Here is a 19,714-nt window from a genome sequence, read left to right on the forward strand (position 1 = left end):
CTATACATCACACTATGCTATTTGGCCATCGGGCCACTTCTAATTCCTTTCTCTGCCCAATGAAATTTCTTCCAAGAGTGGGCACAGCCCCCTACTTAAGCACAGTCATAATGACTCTTTTGACCCACAGACCCTCAATCTGGTTTCTGGGCATCCCTGCTTAGCTCTCTGCAGGCTTCCAAGGCAGCGGCGGGGGCGGGGTGCCAAGTAGTTCAATTCCCTTTTCTCTGTGTTCCACCTCTGGAGCACAACTATAAGCTCTGGAAATAGTGCATGAAACAAGCAAAGGAAAATTCTGAAAGAAAGAAGAAGACAAAATTTTTAGGAGTTCTGAGCTGGTGGAACAACATGCAAGCAGGGTATCTTACAGCTCCCAATCATGGAAGAAGGCCACCCAGACCTGGCATTTTCTACCCCCTCCCAACCTAATAATGGGAGACAGACCAGGGAGTCGATTCCAGTTCTACATCAAAGAGAAGTCCCTCTGACTATTATTATTCAGTGTGCCCAATATTACTGGACATTGGCAGTCCCCCCAACAATGAGCAGCCAGGGGAAGCACCAGGTGCTATAGGTATAAATAATAATAATAAAAAGTGTGAGCAGATAAGAAAAGAGAATCAGGAGAGACAAAGAAAACAAACAGAAAATAAATATTTAAATGGCAACATAAACACTAACATATCAGTATATACCGTAAACATAAATGGTCTGAATACATCAATCAAAAGAAAGAGATTGGCAGAGTAGATAACAAAATTTGACCAATTCCAAGATACTCACTTCAAATTCAGTAACATAAGTTGGAAGTAAAAGGGTAAAACAAAGATAATAATAATGAAAACAGCAATAAAGAAATCAGGAGTGGCTATATTATTATCTGATAGTGTCAACTTCAGAGCAAAGAAAGTTACTAGCAAAAAAGAGGTACATTACATAATGATAAAATAATGGGTCTACCAGGAAGACATAATAATCCTAAATATATATGCACCAAAAAACAGAGCCTCAAAATGTATAATTCAAAACTGATTAAGCTGAAAGGAGAAATGGAAAAATCCACGATTGTAGTTGGAGACTTCCACATCACCTTCTCAGCAACTGATAAAACTACTGGACAGAAAAACATCAGGGTTATAGAACATCTGGACAACACTAGCCAACTGACAGAATCAGTTACACATATAAAATGACCCACCAACAAGTGCAGAATATGCATGTTTTTAAATTCTCATAGAACATTCACCAAGATATATTATATCCTGGGCCATAAAACAAAACTCAGCAAATTTAAAAGAAATTATACAGAGTGTGTTTTCTGATTGTAATGGAATCAAAGTAGAAATCAATAGAATGACAACAGGAACATCTCTAAACACATGGAAGTTAAACAATGCACTTTGAAATAATCCATAGATCAAAGAGGATTCTCAAAGGGACTTTTTAAAAACACAGAACTGAATGAAAGTGATAACACAAGATACCAACGAAATGCAAGGTGCAGTTAAAGCAGTGCTGAGAGAGAAATTATAGCATTAAATGTTTACATTAGACATGAGGGAAGGTCTCAATCAATAATCTACTTTCCTACTATTAGAAATCAGAAAAAAAAATAGCAAGATATAACCCAAAGCAAACATAACAAAGGAAATAATAAGGAACAGAAATTAATGACATGGAAAATAGGAAAATAATAGACAAAATATCTGAAATAAAAAGCTGGTTCTCTGAAAAAATATCAATGAAATTAAAAAACCTTTAGCACAATTGATAAAAATGAAAAGAGTGAAGATATCAATTATCAAGATCAGGAATGAAATAGACGGTAACACTGCAGATCCTGCAGCCATTGAACAGATAACAAGGGAATGGTCTGAAAACTTTATGCTCATTAATTTGAAAACTTGGCAGAAATGATTCATTTCCTTGAAAATAAAGTACTCAAACTTAATTAAAATTAAATAAATAATCTGAATATATAATAACCATTATGGAAATTGAATTAGCAATTAAAATCATAATGAAAAAGAAAACCTTAGGTCCAGATGGTTTCACAGCATGTGCTGGGAGTCCTCAAGGCTACCCCCAGGTTCTGTGGTTCACTAGCAGGACTCATAATTATGACTCTTTTGCTCATGGGTTATATTTCTTATAGCAAAGAAATAACAGAGTAAAATCAACAAGGGACAGGAACATAGGGCAAAGTCTTGAGGAAACCAGGTGCAAACTTCGGAGAGTCATTTCCTAGTAGAGTCAAACAGCTCTTAATTTCTCTAACAGTTATGACAACGCATGTGATATGTTGTCTACAAGGGAAGCTTACCTGAGCCTAGAAGTCCAGGGTTCTTATCAGGGTTTCTCAAGTAGGCACCTAGTACCTTTGTGACTATCCACAGTCACTGAAATGCCAGATCCCCAGAAAAAAGCAGCGGTTTAGCATAAACCATACCACACTAACATTTTATGTACAGTGAGCCAACCTTAGCATTTAGGGAAAGTGGTATATTATTTTAGGGAACTATTTGTCACCTAAGTTTCCAGACACCAACAAAAGGCATATCTTGCAAGCAAGTCTTTGTAAGAATCACACTTTCAGGTTTGTAATGTTAACTCTTTAATGCACACTGGAGAATTCTACAAAACAACTAAAGAAGAATTAAAAGCAACTCTATATAATCTCTTCTAGAACACAAAAGAGAAAGGAACACTTCCTAACTCATTTTTTTGAGGCCAGTATTATCCTGATACCAAAACCAGAGAGATAGTACAAAAGAATGAAAACTAAAGACCAGTATATCTCATGAACTTGGATGCAAAAATCCTAAACAAAATATTAACAAAATGAACCTGAAATGAATCCAAAAATGTATTTAAAAAATTATACAATATAAAAATATTGTATATAAGTTGTATAAAAAATTATACAACTTATATACCATGAACCAAGACTTGTTCGACATTTGAAAATTAATCAATGTAATCTATCACATCATAATTAAAAATCATATCAATTGATATAGAAGAAACGTTTGACAATATCCACCCAGCCTTTTATGATTAAAAGCCTTTAGTAAGTTAAGAGTGAAGGTGAATTATTGTAACTGGATAAAGAACATTTACAAAACAAAACAAAACAAAACAAAACAAACATGGCTCACATCATAAGCGCAAACACTGATGCCTTTTTTTTAAGATTAAAAAATATGGCAAAGATGTCTGTTCTCATTACCCTTATGCATAGTACTGGGAGTTCCATCTATTGGAATAAGTCAAGAAAAAGAAGTGAAAGGAATAAAGAATGAAAAGAAGAAACTATTTACAGACAGTATCATTGTTTATGTAAGAAAATCCCAGAGAATCTACAAAAAACAACTCCTAGAGCAAATAAGTGAGTTCACCATGGTCACCAGACACAAGGTCGATGCGCAAAAATCAATAACATTTCTATGTGCTAGCAACAAACATATGTAAACTGATCTGAAAAGAACAATATCATTTACAATTATTCTGAAGAAAATGAAATGCTGAAAGATCAGTGTAACGAAAAATATGTAGGATCTGTAGGATGAAAATCAGAAAATGCTCATGAAAGATAGGAAAAAAGTTCATGGATTAGAAGACTAAACATAGTAAAGTGCTAACTCTACCCAAATTGATCTGTAGTTTTAAGGTAATCCTTATTGAAATTAACAAGGTAACTTTTTTTATAGAAATAAACAAGCTTATTCTAAAATTTATATGGAAAAACACAGGCCCTGGAAAACTAGGTAAAAAATATCCTTACAAAAAAGAATGAAAATGGGGGAATTAGTCTTTCTGATATTAAGTTTTATTTTATAGCTATGGTGGTCAAGACTGTGTGGTACAGGTGGAGAGAAAGACATATAGATCAATGGAATAGAATAAAGAACCTGAAAATAGAGCCACAAACATATATACCCAAGTGGTTTTTGGAAAAGGTACAAAAGCAGTTCCATGAAGGAAAAATAGCTTTTCAACAGTAATGGTGCTGGAACAACTGGACAGCAATAGGCAGAAAAAAAAAAAAATCTAAACCTCATATCATAAAAACTAACCAAAAAACCGAAATGGAACATGTACTTAAAGATACATATAAAACTATAAAACCTTTAGAAAAAATTGGATAAAATTTTCAGAATCTAGGGCTAGACAAAAATTTTTAGGCTTGCTACAAAAGCACAATTCATAAAAGAAAAAAATAATAAATTGGATCTCATCCAATTAACATCTTTTGCTGTGTGAAACTCCATATGAAGAGGATGAAAAGACAAGCCATAGATAACAAATATCTGACAAATGATTAGTATCCAGATTATATAAAGATCTCTCAAAATCCACCAATCAAAAAACAATCTAATTAGAAAATGGGCATAAGACATGAAGAAATATTTCACCAGATAAGGTATAAAATTGGAAAGTAAGCACATGAAGATATTCAACGTCATTGGCCAGCAGTGTTGAAAACACTAGACAAATGTTCATAGCAGTTTTATGTAATAGCCAAATCTTGAGCCAGCTGGGATGTCCTTGGAGAGGTGAAAGGTTAAGTACCTTGTACTGCATACAAACTGTGACTTGGATAAGCCCTCAGGGAATTATTTATACTGAGTGAAAAAAAAAAATCCAATCCTGAAAAGTTATATACTAGATAATTCTGTTCCCATTTTTGAAATGACAAAGTCTTAGAAGTGGAGGACAGATTAGTGGCTGCCAGGGGCTTGGGAGAGAGCGGCATGTGGTTGTAAAAGGACAACATGAGGTATCCTTGCGGTGGTGGAAATGTTGAGTGTCTTGACTATGGTGGTGGATGTATGAATTTACAGGTGATAAAACTGCATAGAACTAAACACGCACACACACACACACACAGGAGTACAAGTCAAATTGGGGAAAACTAAACTTCAGTGAGTTGTATCGATGTCAGTATCATGGTTGTTATACTATAGTTTTGAAAAATGTTACTATTGGGGGAAACTGAGCAAAGCATACATGAGATCTCCTAGCATTATTTCTCACAACTGCATGATAATCTATAATTATCTCAATAAAACTTTCAATAATAATAATAAAAGACATTTGTTCCCTACTGAAATATTGTGTTTGGGTAGCTCTAAAAACATTCCTGCTCCTTCAAGGACAGAGAATGCTCTGTGTCCTACATTTCTGAAATTAGCCATTCTGGTGGCTTTCTTGAGAAGGGTTGCAGCCGGTGGGGAGGGGCGGGGCACGGCGGCTTGCCATCCTTTTCATCCCCCCTTCATACTGACACACCCCTGCCCTGGTTCATACTACTGGTCGATGTTAAATTCAGTTTCTTTCTCAAAGAAAATGAAAGTGAAGCAATTAAACTCCCTCCTAACTTGGAATGTGCCCATTTTTATTATTTTCTACATCTTTATGGAAGGAGAAAATTAACAGTTTGATAAATACCGGAAAACTTCAGGGACTGAGCCCTCTGGCTCTGGAAAATGCTGATAAGGCACCCCCTAGTGGCTATCTGATTGGTCTACAGCTTCTTCCCAGCTCCTGGAGGATCAGAGAAAGAATAACTCAGACCTCTCAAGTGCAGGCAGGCCCCACTTGAGTCCAAATTTAAATGTGGTATGGTGGGCACCTGCGGCGTGTCAAGGGCAGATGATATCTTTGGCTTAGCTTGCACACAACAGACATGGTGAGTTGGAACCTGCTCTGTTTTGCACCTGGTTCTGGGTGCTGCTGCACACAGCTGCTGCAGCCCTTGTCTGGGCCAGCTGGGTGCTTACAGGCCCTGGGATTCCGTTACAATTTTCCTCAGTCAGGCAACAGCCTGGGAATTAGAATCAAGGCAACCGTGTTGCTGCATAGATGATAGAAAGTATCTACGTCAACAAATTGTGTTGTGGCAATCCATTCAGACTTGGAGAAGAAAAACTGAGAAGACAAATTGAAGTTCTTGAGCAAGACATTTGTTGGACATATGGCAGAGTTTACTGTTATTGGAAGAAAATACATGGGAAAGGACCTGGTTGGGTCAGATGGGGGAGGAGTGGGAACCTTTGGTACACGTGGTCAAACAAAGGATTTTGGTTCAGAAAAGAACTTGTTATTTTTTTGTTCCAAAAAAAAATCATCTGAGTGCTTCTGAAGGGGCTTTACTAGCTGGTCTATTCATTCTGGTATGTTCTAGGACAGTTACCTCAGGATGCTATTTTGGCCATAGGAAGCCAGACGGACCTGGCACTAGATGGAGAGGTAGAAGTGTTAGAACGGAGCTGATGAATCACTCAGCGTTTCCTCAGGAACAGTTAAGAATGCTCAAATATAGGAACCCCCGGAGCTGGCGTTCTCCAACAGCTTCGAGAGTGGCTGTGTCTGGTGCTATGTGTGTGGGCCAGAGTCTGGTGTTATCATGCTGAATAAATCATAATTAGTGTACTGTAAATTTGAGGTTGAGATCAAATAGTCCATGAACTTAAATGCAAAAGTCCTCTTGAAAAAAAAAATATTCACCATGCTGTACATTACATTCCCATGATTAATTTATTTTATAATTGGAAATTTATAGTTTTTGACTCCTTTGCCATTTCACCCACACTCCTGGAATTAGATTTTTAAAAGATTTTAAACATGCTTTGCACTCCTGCCCTCATCACTTAAACAAGGTAAAAATTGCATTTTTAACCCTATGTCCTATGAAGAAAGCACTCAGCAGGAACCAGATTCCACTATGGAAAGATTCTGTCAAAGTTAGAAAAAGAAATCCAAAAAAAAAAAAAAAAAAAAGTTAATGGATTAGGCGTGGTCTCTGACATCAGAATGTTAAAATGTAGTTGAGAAGATGCATCATGTTCCAAAGAAGTTAACTAGAAGTATGGGGAAGTGGAAACGCTACTTATGCGACACACCAGCTAACTGCAGAGTGACATGAGGGCAGGATTATTGTATACAGAAGGCCAGGGAGGGAGGGAGGAAGTGTCTGCAATGGGATGTGAAGGAATGGATCAGGTGAGAAGAGGGAACAGAGCAGATCACACAGGGCAATTGCTTGAGCAAAGGAGCGAAAGCAGAGTGGATCAGGTAGGAACTGTGATGGCTGCCTGTGACAGAAGCCCAGCAGGTGGCTTAACTCAATTGGAGTTTTTTTTTTTTTTTTTTTTTTGTAACCTGATGTCTCAAGGTGGGCAACCTAGGGTTGGTAGAGCGGCTCTTCAAAGCCATTGGGGATCTAATTTCCTTCTATCTTTCTGAGTGCATGGCTTTAGTCTTCACAAGTTTTAGCCCTGTATTCACAAGATGGTGGCCACTCTACCTTAGGGACCTACATTCTGTGCAAGAAGACAGGGAAAGGCAAAGGGAAAAGCTGTGTATCAGTGGTGTCTGTCCCCTTTTAGAAAGCACCCAAAGATGCAGCATCTAGAGACTTCTGCATTCTCTCAAAAATGTGTCACGTGGCATCCCCCACAGGCTGGAAGCACTCGCTGTGCATATTACCACCCTGAACAAAATGGAGGCTCTAGTGGTAAACTGGATGAGTGGTAGGCACAGCCAGGAAAGTGCAAGGCATGTTGGGAGGCTAAACTTTGAGTGGAGCAGGAGTCTGTAAAATAGTTACTGTGTCGTGCAATTAATCATTTTCCAATTCCTTGCACATTTCTTTTTACAATGGCAAGAAACTGGTGCACAACAAATGGGGCATATCTTATTGATAAGAAGCTTTGGATGACTATTGACACATCCTTTCCCTTTTCCCGAGTCAGCAGTGGCCCCTCTTATCTGGAATGCACCTTCAAATGTTTGCGATGTACACAAGCTTTTGTGCTACCTTTCACAGTCTCATGAACTTTGGACAAAGGCTCCAATTATTTTCTGAGTCTAGTGTGGTTGTGGCCTCAGTTTACTGATATTTGGACTTCAGCTACCTCTCGTATTTCCCACCTTTTCAATACTTCTGAGGGATGGTGGAAAAATTTTCAAATGAGCGGGTGAATAAATACACTCATGGTCTCTACTCTGTTGTGACAGGGCCGCAACATCCATACTGCTCTTCTAAGTGGCCAGCATGTTGTGACCCACATTCACTCTTCTGGGTATTGTAGCTTCTCATGCTCTCATAATGGCCAACCGAGGACTCAAGACACTAAAATTTCATGGTGTTGTGGCCTGCACTTACGCTGCATTATGGAAGCAGGGAAGCATCCCTTTCAGTCTTATGGCCCAGTGCCCAGGACTCAGACACATGCAGGAGACAATTTAAACATTGATCCTTAATCACAGCTTCCTCTGATACCTAAGGTGTTATTATGAGACCATTCTTTGTAAACGTGGCTCCTTCCCTATTTAGAGTTAGTTTCTTATGAGAAATTCTTTGGTGATTCCTGAATAAAGACATCAACACCAGCAGTGTGTAGTGGGAGGTTACAGATCGTGCTGACATTTCTGGTCTACAGGAAAGTTAAATCAGTTTGAATCAACCTACTTTCTCCCTCCAAAATTATTCTTTGGTTGGTTCCAGGTGCTAGTCCTTCTATTAGACACAAGAGGATACTAAGATAATTTATGTGATCATTAGTCTCAAAAAGCTAACAGATTAGGGTCATTATCCTCCCTTCCTGCTTTCTCTCTCTCTTCCCTCAGTCTAATTTTTTCTCCTGCCCTAGGATTATAAGAAATGTTAATGTTGGACTGGGAAGCTCTTCATTTAGCCCAAGCAGATACCCTTCCATTTCCCAAGGCTGAAAACTTAATATCAGTCATATTGCCTCTCATTTCTTTAACCTTCACATTTAATCCACTTCGAATCCTTCAGAAGGAATCTTTCTTTTGGATTTCTCCCTTCCTTGCCAAACCCCAAATCACCATCCCAATTCATAATTTCCTAGTCGAATCACTGCACTATGTCCTAGTTGGTCTTTTCTCCCCACCTCTGTAATGTCTCTCTTTGCCAGGTAGTTCTATATGGAACTCTCCAGGTGATTCTCCTTAAATGGTTTACATCACTGGACTTCAAGTTCCCTCACAAATGTCTCCCTACCCCAATATCATCTTTTTATCTCGCTATGGGAACTTTCACTCTATCCATGCTGATCTTTTTTGCCTTCTGCACATTATCTGCTCTTTCTTGCATTCCTTATGTGCCAATATTTTCATCCAGTGTACATTCTTCTCACCTTTCTACTAAAACTTGTTTTTGCCTCCTACAAAGCTCAGCTTGAAACACCATCCTTATGATTCCTCCACTGAGTGATTTCTCAAGTCTCCTTTTTTTTTTCTTGGCCTCAGCACAAGCATGAATGTAAAGTACATTATTGTGTATTTGTTGAGTGTTGTTTTATAGAAATGTTAAACATTTTGGTAAAACCACAGTCTTTTTGCTTGTATTAAGGAAATTAAATGTATCTCCCATTCATTTTCAGTCTCATGTTGTACTTGGCTCAACAACTAAACTCAGCAGGCTTTGAATTGATGTTATTAATGGATCGACTGAAATGTTTCGACTCAGTCTAAACGGTCTACTCCTTTCGTTGTTTCCTTCTTGAGCTGTTGATTAGCTAGAATGTGATGGCTGTTGGGTTGCAGGTTCAGTTCCCTCAAAGGTGAATTAACGACACACAGAGAAAAGATCTGTTATGTGGCCACCCGCTGTACCTTCCCCTCCCTACAACCACCTTAAAGAAAGTTATCTTAGGAGCCTTGTGTAAGGGGATATGTGGGACTGAGCATAACCCATTGTTCTTGTTAGAATCATGGCTTAAATACATCTGATTTATCATAGTAGATTAGTAAGTAAATGCTATAAACAGAATATGTTAAAATTATATATTAAGTAAAACAATATAAAAGAATATTTTTCAGGATAGGTTAGACTACATTTCAGTAACACATTCCTGCAAAAACCTCAGGGGCTTAAAACAATATTTCTCAACTGCTCAAGGCCACTGAGCGATGGGTGACTCTGAGGATAACCCTCCTCCACATGGTGACTAAGCAACCCAAGATGCAGCCGCCATCTTGTGACTCTTCTCCATAATCTCCAAGGTTGGGAGTTGGGGGCTGAAAAGTTGAGCGCTGGCTCCTAAAAGCCTGACTCAGAGGAACACGAATTACTTTTACTCACAGACTGTTGGCTGGAATGTTGCAGAAGGGTAGATTGTTAGTGAACAATAACTGTCTCTGCCCAGATACAAGGTAGCTCTAAGGAATTAACATAGACTGCAAAGTTACCTAACTAAAAATCTTGACATGCTGTTAGTCTGAAACAATGTGCTCCATGTTATCCTACCAAAACAGCATTTGTAACCACAATTGCTCATGCAAAGAATAACTAGACCTACATGGATTTATGGTAAAGAATTTTAGTGCAAAATAATTAGTTCTTGCTCAGTCTGCTTTTCCTTCCATAAGTAAATCATGCAACTCAGTGTCGTCAAGCATCGCTTTACTGGACAGTAATGGCATTTTCTTTTCGTCATTACCATAAATTTGCGTATAGAATGAATGTTCTATGAGAAGTGGATCTTTTTTTAGGGGTCAGAGGATTTATTTATGAAATGAAAAACTTCTTATTAAATTTTATAGTTTTCAAAGAAATATATGTACATTATTAGAGCGAATTATATAATTTACTAAGACTTATCATCCCAAACTGGAGTGTCATTACACACTCCGCATACCAGACTCTCTCTATTTCAACTATTCGATCTTTTCTTTGAGGATACACCTTCAAACATATAAATAAACAACTTACACTGCTATTTCTTGGCTTTCTCATCAGGTTCGAAGTTACATGTTAAATTTCTATCATGGGCGATGAAGATTTAGAGCTCAAATTCATCACCTCTTTTATACACTCTCCTACTTGCTTATCATCTCAATAAAATTATACATAATTGTTGATAAATTAATATTCAGGATTTATATTACTATGACCATAGAAACATTGTTTCGCAGTGTGACTAGTGCATGGTGATTATATTTTTTTATAGTACAACTTTTTGTTTTTCCCAGAGTATATAATTGACCTATTTTTAAATTTTTATTGCTCTCATAGTTTTCTATTTCACTATCAGCCAAAGAATTCCTTTTCAGTACACAGCACAATTACATTTACCAGTTTCATCTTCTAGAAGAGATTCTACAGAAGGTCCCTGTGGCTCATCCTACTATCTTCTCCTTCTCACCCCCAGGACTAGAAACTTGCAAACTACATTTTCAGACTCTTTTGCCGGCTGAATTCTACTTAAGTTTGCCAATTGGAAGCATTTGCAGAAATTAGAAAGTGTGAAAAGATAGAAGCCATAATGTTTCTGGCAGGTCCTCTCTCAGTAAGTCAGTGACTCCAGCTCAGTGATAGTAGAGGCTGACTGTTGGCTCCTACAATAGTGCCAATAGTTCCAACACCACCATCCGCAGCTACAGGTGAGTAGGCTTCTGCCTGGGTGTAGCCAGCACATGGCTACAGATGGTGGAGCTGCTGAGTGACAGCGCAGGGTGACTGGCACAGGCTCCTGTGGGGGTGGGAGGAGCTTTCTGCAGTTCTGAATTTCCAGCAACACCATCTCCTTCTCTTTTGCTCTTTCAATCTTTATAACAATTTGGTAACCTAATTCCCTATATTGAATCTCCTTCATTTTGAAATACCTAGAGTGGTTTCTAGTTCCTTCTTTGAAAACGGATCAATACAGCCATGGCCAAATCCGCTGCCCTGAAACCTTGTAATAAGAAAGCAAGAAAGAAAACACAAAAGTAACTAGGTTAGTGACTGTGGATCAGTAGTAAATCTTTTTAGACCAGTGCTGTTCAATAGAAGTATACAACAGGAGCCACATTGAAAATGTTTCATTAGCAGCTATATTTTTAAAAAGCAAAAAAACAAAACAAAACAAAAAACAGTAAAATTAATTTTAGCAATATATTTTATTTAACCTGATAGATCTAAAACATCACTTCAACATGTAATCAATGTAATACAAGTATTAATGAGCTATGACATTCTTTTTTCTTACTAGATTTTTGAAATTCAGTGTGTGTTTCACATGTACAGCATGTCTTCATTAGACTAGCCGGCTCCGAGTTTCAATAGTTACATGTGGCTAAGGCTACTGTACTGGACAGCACAGTTTTAACTTCGTAAGGCTGATATCGCACCCTTGCCTCCCACCAACTGTAAAACAGCACAAAAGGCAGTGATCTTGTGGTTGAAAACTATGATCGGGGAGGATTCCTCATGGAGTCTCTTGGTGAGATCCCTGAACTATAAGGACGACAGGGGCAGCAGAGAACTGTGTCCACTGTAACAGGTGTGCATTAATGCTCTGCTGTTGCTGTATTGAAATTCTTGATGTTTTTTAAACAAGGGACCCTGCATTATCATTTTTCACTGAGCCTCTCAAGTTATGTAGCTGACACTTCCACTAATTTTATATTTTACTTTTTATTTTTACTATGTTTTTGCCTTTTTGTTCAAATTTCTGGAGCATCTCTAAATTTTTATTCTAACTCTTCCCTTAAATCTTTATTGTTGCTCTCATGTTTTAATTTCCAAGAAGTCTTTCTTATCCTCCGAATATTCTTTTTCTTATGACTTTTTTTTTTTAGGTAAGCAATATCTTTTTTTTTTCATTCTCTTGAGCACGTTATTGAAGGTTCTTTTCTTTTGAGTTTCTTCCTCCTGCTTTGTTTGTGTTCAGTATTTTACATGAGAGGTAACAGTAGATGCATTTAGTTTAGAGAAGACAAAGGATTCCCCCAGCCTCCACCCCCACCCCACCCCTACCATGTAAGAGAGAATGAAAAGATTAGACACAATATGAAAATTTTAATGGGAAAAGTGGCAACATTGAGAAAGCTCACCTGAGGCAAACTTCACCCCTGGAAAGTAGAATAATTTCTTTCTCAAACTGTGAGGTATTGTAAGGGCAAGAGCTAAAGATCATAAGGAAACATTTGGAATATCTGCAATGCAGGCATCAACAAATGTTGAAAGCACTGAGTTGCAGCGAAAGCTTATCTGAAGTCCAATAGCCTAAATTAGACGCTTGCCCAATCTCCAGTGTGGCGATCTTTTACAGTTAGTCTTGGTCGGATGGAGTGCAAGTCAAGAAAACAGCTCTCATGTTAGCCAGGGTTAGGATAAGGGGTAAAGAGGAGAGAAACGGCAGAGGGACCAGAGTACGAGAGAGACCTGTTGAGATGTTGCCTCGAAGGAGCCTCTGGCGAGAATTGTGCTCTCAAAGTTTTTCAGTCAGTGAGGGGTTTTTTCTTCAGTCCTCAGGAAACAAAGAGTTCATTGCTGTTAAGAGAGCATAGGAATGTAAACCAATTCCGCAGTTGGGAATTGGGAGGCATGGATTCACATCCTGGCTTGGCTGGAGCTGGGAAAGGTCATATAACCAGCTTGCTTCATGGCTGTGAATCAAGTAGGTTGGGCTTCGATCTCCCTGTCCCCTTCAGCTTCAAATCCAGTAGCTCTAGACTAGATTGCAGTCGAAGAGGGAAAATTCAGTTACAACATAAAACATTGGTCCTATGGACAAACTCCTTGTACGATGACTCGTTTACAAGAAAACAAATATAAAACACGTGGCAACGCGGGGCTTACTGCAGAGCCCTCTCTGAGCAACAAATGTGGACCATTACGTCACTCAGCTGGTCTCCCCGCACGTATTGACCACAACCAGCAGATGGCGCTGTTGTCCTAAGATCTAGCGCATTCTTCGGCCTAGTGGTCCCGGGAGAGCCTGACCTGAATCTTAAAACTTCCCTAACTACCGCATTTGATTCAAAAGCAAAACAACAGAAAAATAATAAATAGCTGCACATCCCAATGAGGTCAGAATATAGCATTTCACGGTACTACGTGGCCCGTAGGCAAGTCATCGATGGTTATCTGACGTTTGATTTTAAGAAAACGACTTCAAAATGCAGAGGGTCTGGGAGCAGGCGAGCCCGGGCCCGCCTCCCTCCTCGCAGTCCCCGACGTGGAGCTTCCCTGCAGCCGCAGCGGCGTGGCTGGCAGCGAGGCGCGGGGGAGGCGAGCTCCGGGGACCCACGCAGCGTCTGTCTGCTTCAGTGCCCAGATGGCAGGGGCTGCAGAGGCCTCCAGAAACCCGCGGTTCTGTCTCCTGTCTCCAACACTGGCCCCCTACTCTCCCTCCCTCCCTCCCCACGCCAGCAACGCGGCTGCGGCACACGCGGGCTCTGGCCACCCCGGAAGCGCGGGGCCGGTGCGCGGTGGTTGCGCTGCGGCCACGGAAGCTGCTGGCAGGGGAACAGGCCCTAGCTGGGAGCCCCGGCCGCCAGTGCTGGCCTATTTTCACACTCGAGGGGTCCTGGGAGCCCAAGGCCTGCTTCCCGGTGGTATCCTGGCGAATAACTGCCCTCGACCCCACGCGCCGAGCCCCTCGAGCGGCCCGGCGGCGCGCGCGGCAGGACCAGCGGCGGGAACGCGCGGGTCTCCCCGGGCCTGGTGCCGCGTCTCTCCTCTGCGGACGCGGCCGCCTTAACTGCCCCCGGCTGCTGCCGAGGTCACGTGCTGCCGCCGCATCTGGGCGGCGGACAAGCAGAGGCTGATGAATTTTTCATCGCAGTCCACTTGTCTGTCGCTCTGAAGGCAGCCTCTGGGGCAGGAGCCATTAAGGACCCGGCCGTGCCGGGGGGCGGCCCCTCCCCTGACAGGGTATTTTCTGACTTGGGAAGGGGCCGGTTTCTCTCATCTTAGCGCTTCTTTGTGCTTGCGTCTTGTTTGAATCCCCAAAGAAAGCTGGGGGCTGGGAATTCCAGGGAATGGGGTCCAGACGTGGGGGGCAAGCGGTGTTAGGCAGAGTGAGCAGAGGCGCCTGTTTAGTTTAATCGGATTTACGGAAAGTCCCGAATGGTCCAGCCTAAAGGAGGGTCGGCATAGTCACATCCCTGTACCAAAAGCCAGTTACGTGGGCCTGACTGTGAGCAGTAGAAGGGTCCAGAGGAGGGAAGGTGCGGAGAGTGAAGGGAAAAGAAAAGCACCAAATACGTGGCCACATGAAGAGGCAAAATGAGGGCCGGCCTAACTTTGAGTTTGGGGCGGCAGAGAACACCGCCCTGTGCTCTAGGGACCGCCCAACACCCAGGTCGACCCACCAGATGTCTGGAACTGGTGGTATCTGCTTAAAGTCCCCTCCCCACCTTATATAATAGTTTGAAAATACACAGATCACTGCCCAGAGAAAAACAAGTCTTTTGGGGAGTGGGGAGTGGAATTGTTTCTAGCCACAATTTTTTTTTTCCATATGAAATTCTTAACACAGTTGTATGTTAAAAATGCATGCATGACACACATAGTATATTTTAACATTTTTATGTTTAGATATTTAAAACTATGGTTTCTAATTATAAAAAGTAGTATGTGTCTTTGTAAATTTGGGAGAATAAGGGAATATATGAAGACAAAAATAAAAATCAACAGATTCCAAGTACAATAATCCTTTTGGTGTGTTTCCTCAAAATATTTCTTCTGTGCATGTTTAATTTAGCTGAGACCATACGGTATTTGTTGCTTTTAAAACATGGCCAATACATAAACATTAATAGATGGCTATGTGAGAAGGGTTTCTTTATCTCTAGGTGGGAATCTTCTCAAGGATTCTGAGTGTCCTTTGAGGGGAGAGCCCCAGCCAGGACTCAAGAGACATTCCAAAGGCATCCCTGAGAGCCTTTTCACAAATATCCCAACTTCCCATCTGCTGTCCTCTGTTTGTGAGGAGGGCTCTAGTTGTAAAATCCTGCCCTAACCACCTACTTAGAAAATGTGCACAGACATTGCTTTGTAGCTATCATTCTTTTGGTGTCTTTCTTGAAACAGTAATTTAAGTAATTTTAACACCTTTTACAAAGGAACAAAAATCAGACTCACATAAGAGTTTTCCTCTGACATATTAAATGCAAAAAGAATGTGGAGCAACATGTACAGAATTTTGAGGAAAAGATGTTTGTGAACTAAGAATTTTGTTCTATGTCAAATTATCTTTCATATTTAAAGCCAACAGAAAGACATTTTCATTAAATAAGAAAATATGCCACCTGGTACATTTCTTAAAAAAAAAAAAAAAACTTGAAGAGGATTTTTATTTCTGGCTGTGAAGGAGTAGTTTGTATCAGAATAACCCTGGTGTTGAAGAACTGTGAAAGCTAAATAAAATAAAATGTAAAATAGTTGGAGAGCATCAAAGAGCAATCAGAGTTGCCAGTATTCAAAGGGCCAAATGCTAGACAGGAGAGAAATGCATTGAAATAAATTCTTTCTTTACAACTGTTCTTGTCCCCTTGGAGCATTTGCTCATTCAGGTCTTGTCGTGGAGTGTGGAACCCAGACAGAACGTGGCAGCTCATAGCTTGCCTCAGTCAAAAAAAATTGGATATACGGTTCCTACAACTTGATGAGCCAGAGATCCAAAAAAATAGAGAACCAAAGAGAATTGAGTCAGCAGGCAATTTCTCTTTAAGGCATTCCCAATTTCTAAGATGTTCACGTGAAGAGAAAAGCCAAGAAACCAAACCAAATAAACCAGCTGCTAAGAGGCTTAACAGCTGAGCAAAGATGTGGCACGCTCATGGTACGAGGTGGACAGACGGATGAAAATTTCAGTTCAGACCCCAGAGGAGGAAGAGTCGAGTCATGTAAACACCTCTGGCTGTCAGCTGAGACCCCAAAGACAAATCTGCAGGAGCCAGGGCCGACAGCAAGGGGCAACCTTCGCATATCCTGCATGCGCTCAGAAGGCCCCAGTTCTTACAAGGATGCAGACAGACTGCCTTCTTGCGTACTCTGTCTTCTGCCAGAAGCAAAAGAGAGGAAGATATTCTGTTGCGGTATCTCACAAAGTTTTTTATTGAACCCATATTTACCAGACAAAAATTGGGAGGGAAAGAGGCAGTGGCTGGCATGGTGGAAGCAAAGAAATTTGCTCCTGTGTGGGGGAAGTGGCTGTGCCTCCTATGGGTATCATAGGATGCTCCTCCGTGGGCCACATGTGGTCTGTATGGCTGGGAGAAGTTGCCGGAAGCCATTTTAAGGTTTGCTAAGAGGCCTGGATAGAGGAGATAATGGACTCCAACTGAGAGTCTGTGCAAAGAAAACCGGCTAGAGAGGCAAGGCTGAGGGAAGCAGTCAGTACAGTGGGGAAAAAGGAGCTAGTTCAGTTCACCAGTGTCTCAGGAGTTGCAGTTGGAAAAATACAATAGGAGAATCTCTCAAGTGCCCACAAATGTGTCTATGAGAGAAAGAAGGAGCCAACCATACATCTGGCACAAAAATGGCCCTGCTATTGTGTGACTCCTTTTTCCTAATCCCTTCCACCTTGGTCTTGATCCTAATAGGGTTCCAGAAGAATGCTGGGGAGGGGGAGGGAAGAGAAGGGAGACAATACCCAGATTTTCCTCTGCAGATGACTAGAGGAGACTAGATTTGGTATTAAGTCAAAAGGATTTGATTATTGTCAGTGACTGGATATTTTAATTTTTGAATTGCAACTGTGTTTGCAACTTAAAGTAACAGTAAAACCTAAGAGTGTATGGAAATGTCATGATTACTGACAAGTGTTTATCTAAGGACCTCCAGGCACCTTGCAGAAACAAATGTAAATTGTCCCCGGAGGAAAGCTGTTCTCTGCAAGCCCCTCTGAATCCCCATGGTTTAAACTCAACCACGTATGACTTTAAAATAAAAATTGCAAGCACTCATGAAAACGAGCCATAGCTAGTAAGAATTAGCAAAAGTATATACTAGATTTAGACCACAAATCACTTTAGATATGAGACTTTTTAGCTACAGAATATAAAATATGAAAATTTCAAAGAAAAGAACAAGAGACTGTTAACAATAAATAGAAACATTAAAAAATTAGCAAATAGAACTGCCAGATATAAAAAATATAATAGTTTGTATTAGAACATGATGTATGTTTTTAACAACATATTATATACAAATTAAAAGATAATTTGAAAACTAGAGAAAGCTTCTAAAGATGTTACCCACATAGAGCAAAGAGAGGAAAAAATATAGAACAAAGGTATATAGTCATAGAGAACAAAATGAAAAAATCTAACATATGTCTAATCAGAATCCAAATAAAAGAACAGGGAGGACAGGAGAGAGAAGTGATATTTGAAGAGATGGTGTTTAAAACGTTTTTAAAATAATAAAAGTTATTCTTCCATGAATATAAGAAAAACAATGGGCTGAGTAAAATACATTCCATTACAGTATTTCACGAATACATTGTAGTATAAAAGCAAAGAGACTATCTTAAAAGCATCCAGAAAGAAAAGAGAGGTCACCTACAAAATACTGGAAAATATCAACATCAGAATTCTCACCAGCAACAATGGAAGCCAGAGGACAGTAGAATAAGATAAAATAAAAATCTTCAATATAATCCGAGTAAATAACTATCTAAAAGTCTAGTTCCAATAAAACTGTCTGAAAACCAGCAAAATAAATAATGTCATTTTTTTTTAACAAACAAGAATAGAGACAGTTTAGCTCTGAGAGACTAGAACTTCTAAAAGGTGGACTTTAGAAAGAAGAAAAATGATACCAGAATACCAATAATTAACTATTTAAAGCAGTAATACTGTATTAGTAATTCTTATTTGTGAGGTTTTAAAAAACTAGATGAAACTAAAATAATGAAAATAATAGCATATAAGTTGAGAGGGATGTGATTGAAGTGAAAGTTTTTTTTTTTACTTCTCATGAAGAGGGTAGAGATTTTTTTCCAGCTTTATTGGGATATAATTGACATATAACATGGTATAAGTTTGAAGTGTAAAGCATGATGATTTGATAATGTATATATTGCAAAATTATCATCACAATAAGGTTAGTTAACATTTCCATCTCCTCAAATAATTGACTTTTTTTAGGTGGTGAACACATTTCAGATTTACTCTCTTAACAACTTTCAAGTATATGATACAGTATCACTAGCTATAGTCACCATACTCTATATTAGATTCCCCAGAACTTGTATACCTTATAACTGGAAGTTTGTACCCTTGACCAACATTTCTTCCTCCTCCATCAGTCCTTAGCAATCACCATTCTACTCTCTGTTTCTACAAGTTTGGCTTTTTATTTTTATTCCACATACAAGTGAAATAATACTGTATTTATTTTTCTCTGACTTATTTCACTTAATATAATGTCCTTAAGGTCCATTCATGTCACAAATGGCAGGATTTCCTTCTTTATTATAGCTGAAAAAAATTCCATTGTTTATAGATACATACCACATTTTATTTATCTATTTATACGTCCATGGACACTTAGGTCGTTTCTATGTCTTGGCTATTCTGAATGATGCTACAGTGAATGTTGGGGGTAGGGGGTTGCAGATATATCCTTGAGATGGTGATTAGATTTCCCTTGAATATATACCTGGAAAGGGATTACTGGATCATATGGTAGTTCTATTTTTAATTTTTTGAGGAACCGCCAAACTGTTTTCCATAGTGGCTGCACCAATTTACATTTCCACCAACAGTGCACAAAGGTGCCTTTTTCTTCATATACTCACCAAGGCTTATTATCTCTTCTCTTTTTGATATTAGTCATTCTAACAGGTATGAAGTGGTATCTCACTGTGGTTTTAATTTGCATTTCCCAGATGATTAGTGATGCTGAGCATCTTTTCATGTACCTGTTAGTCATTTGTATGTCTTCTTTAGAAAAAAATGTCAC

Source organism: Rousettus aegyptiacus, unplaced genomic scaffold (assembly GCF_014176215.1).
Source record: "Rousettus aegyptiacus isolate mRouAeg1 unplaced genomic scaffold, mRouAeg1.p scaffold_m13_p_1, whole genome shotgun sequence".
Classification (NCBI taxonomy): domain Eukaryota; kingdom Metazoa; phylum Chordata; class Mammalia; order Chiroptera; family Pteropodidae; genus Rousettus; species Rousettus aegyptiacus.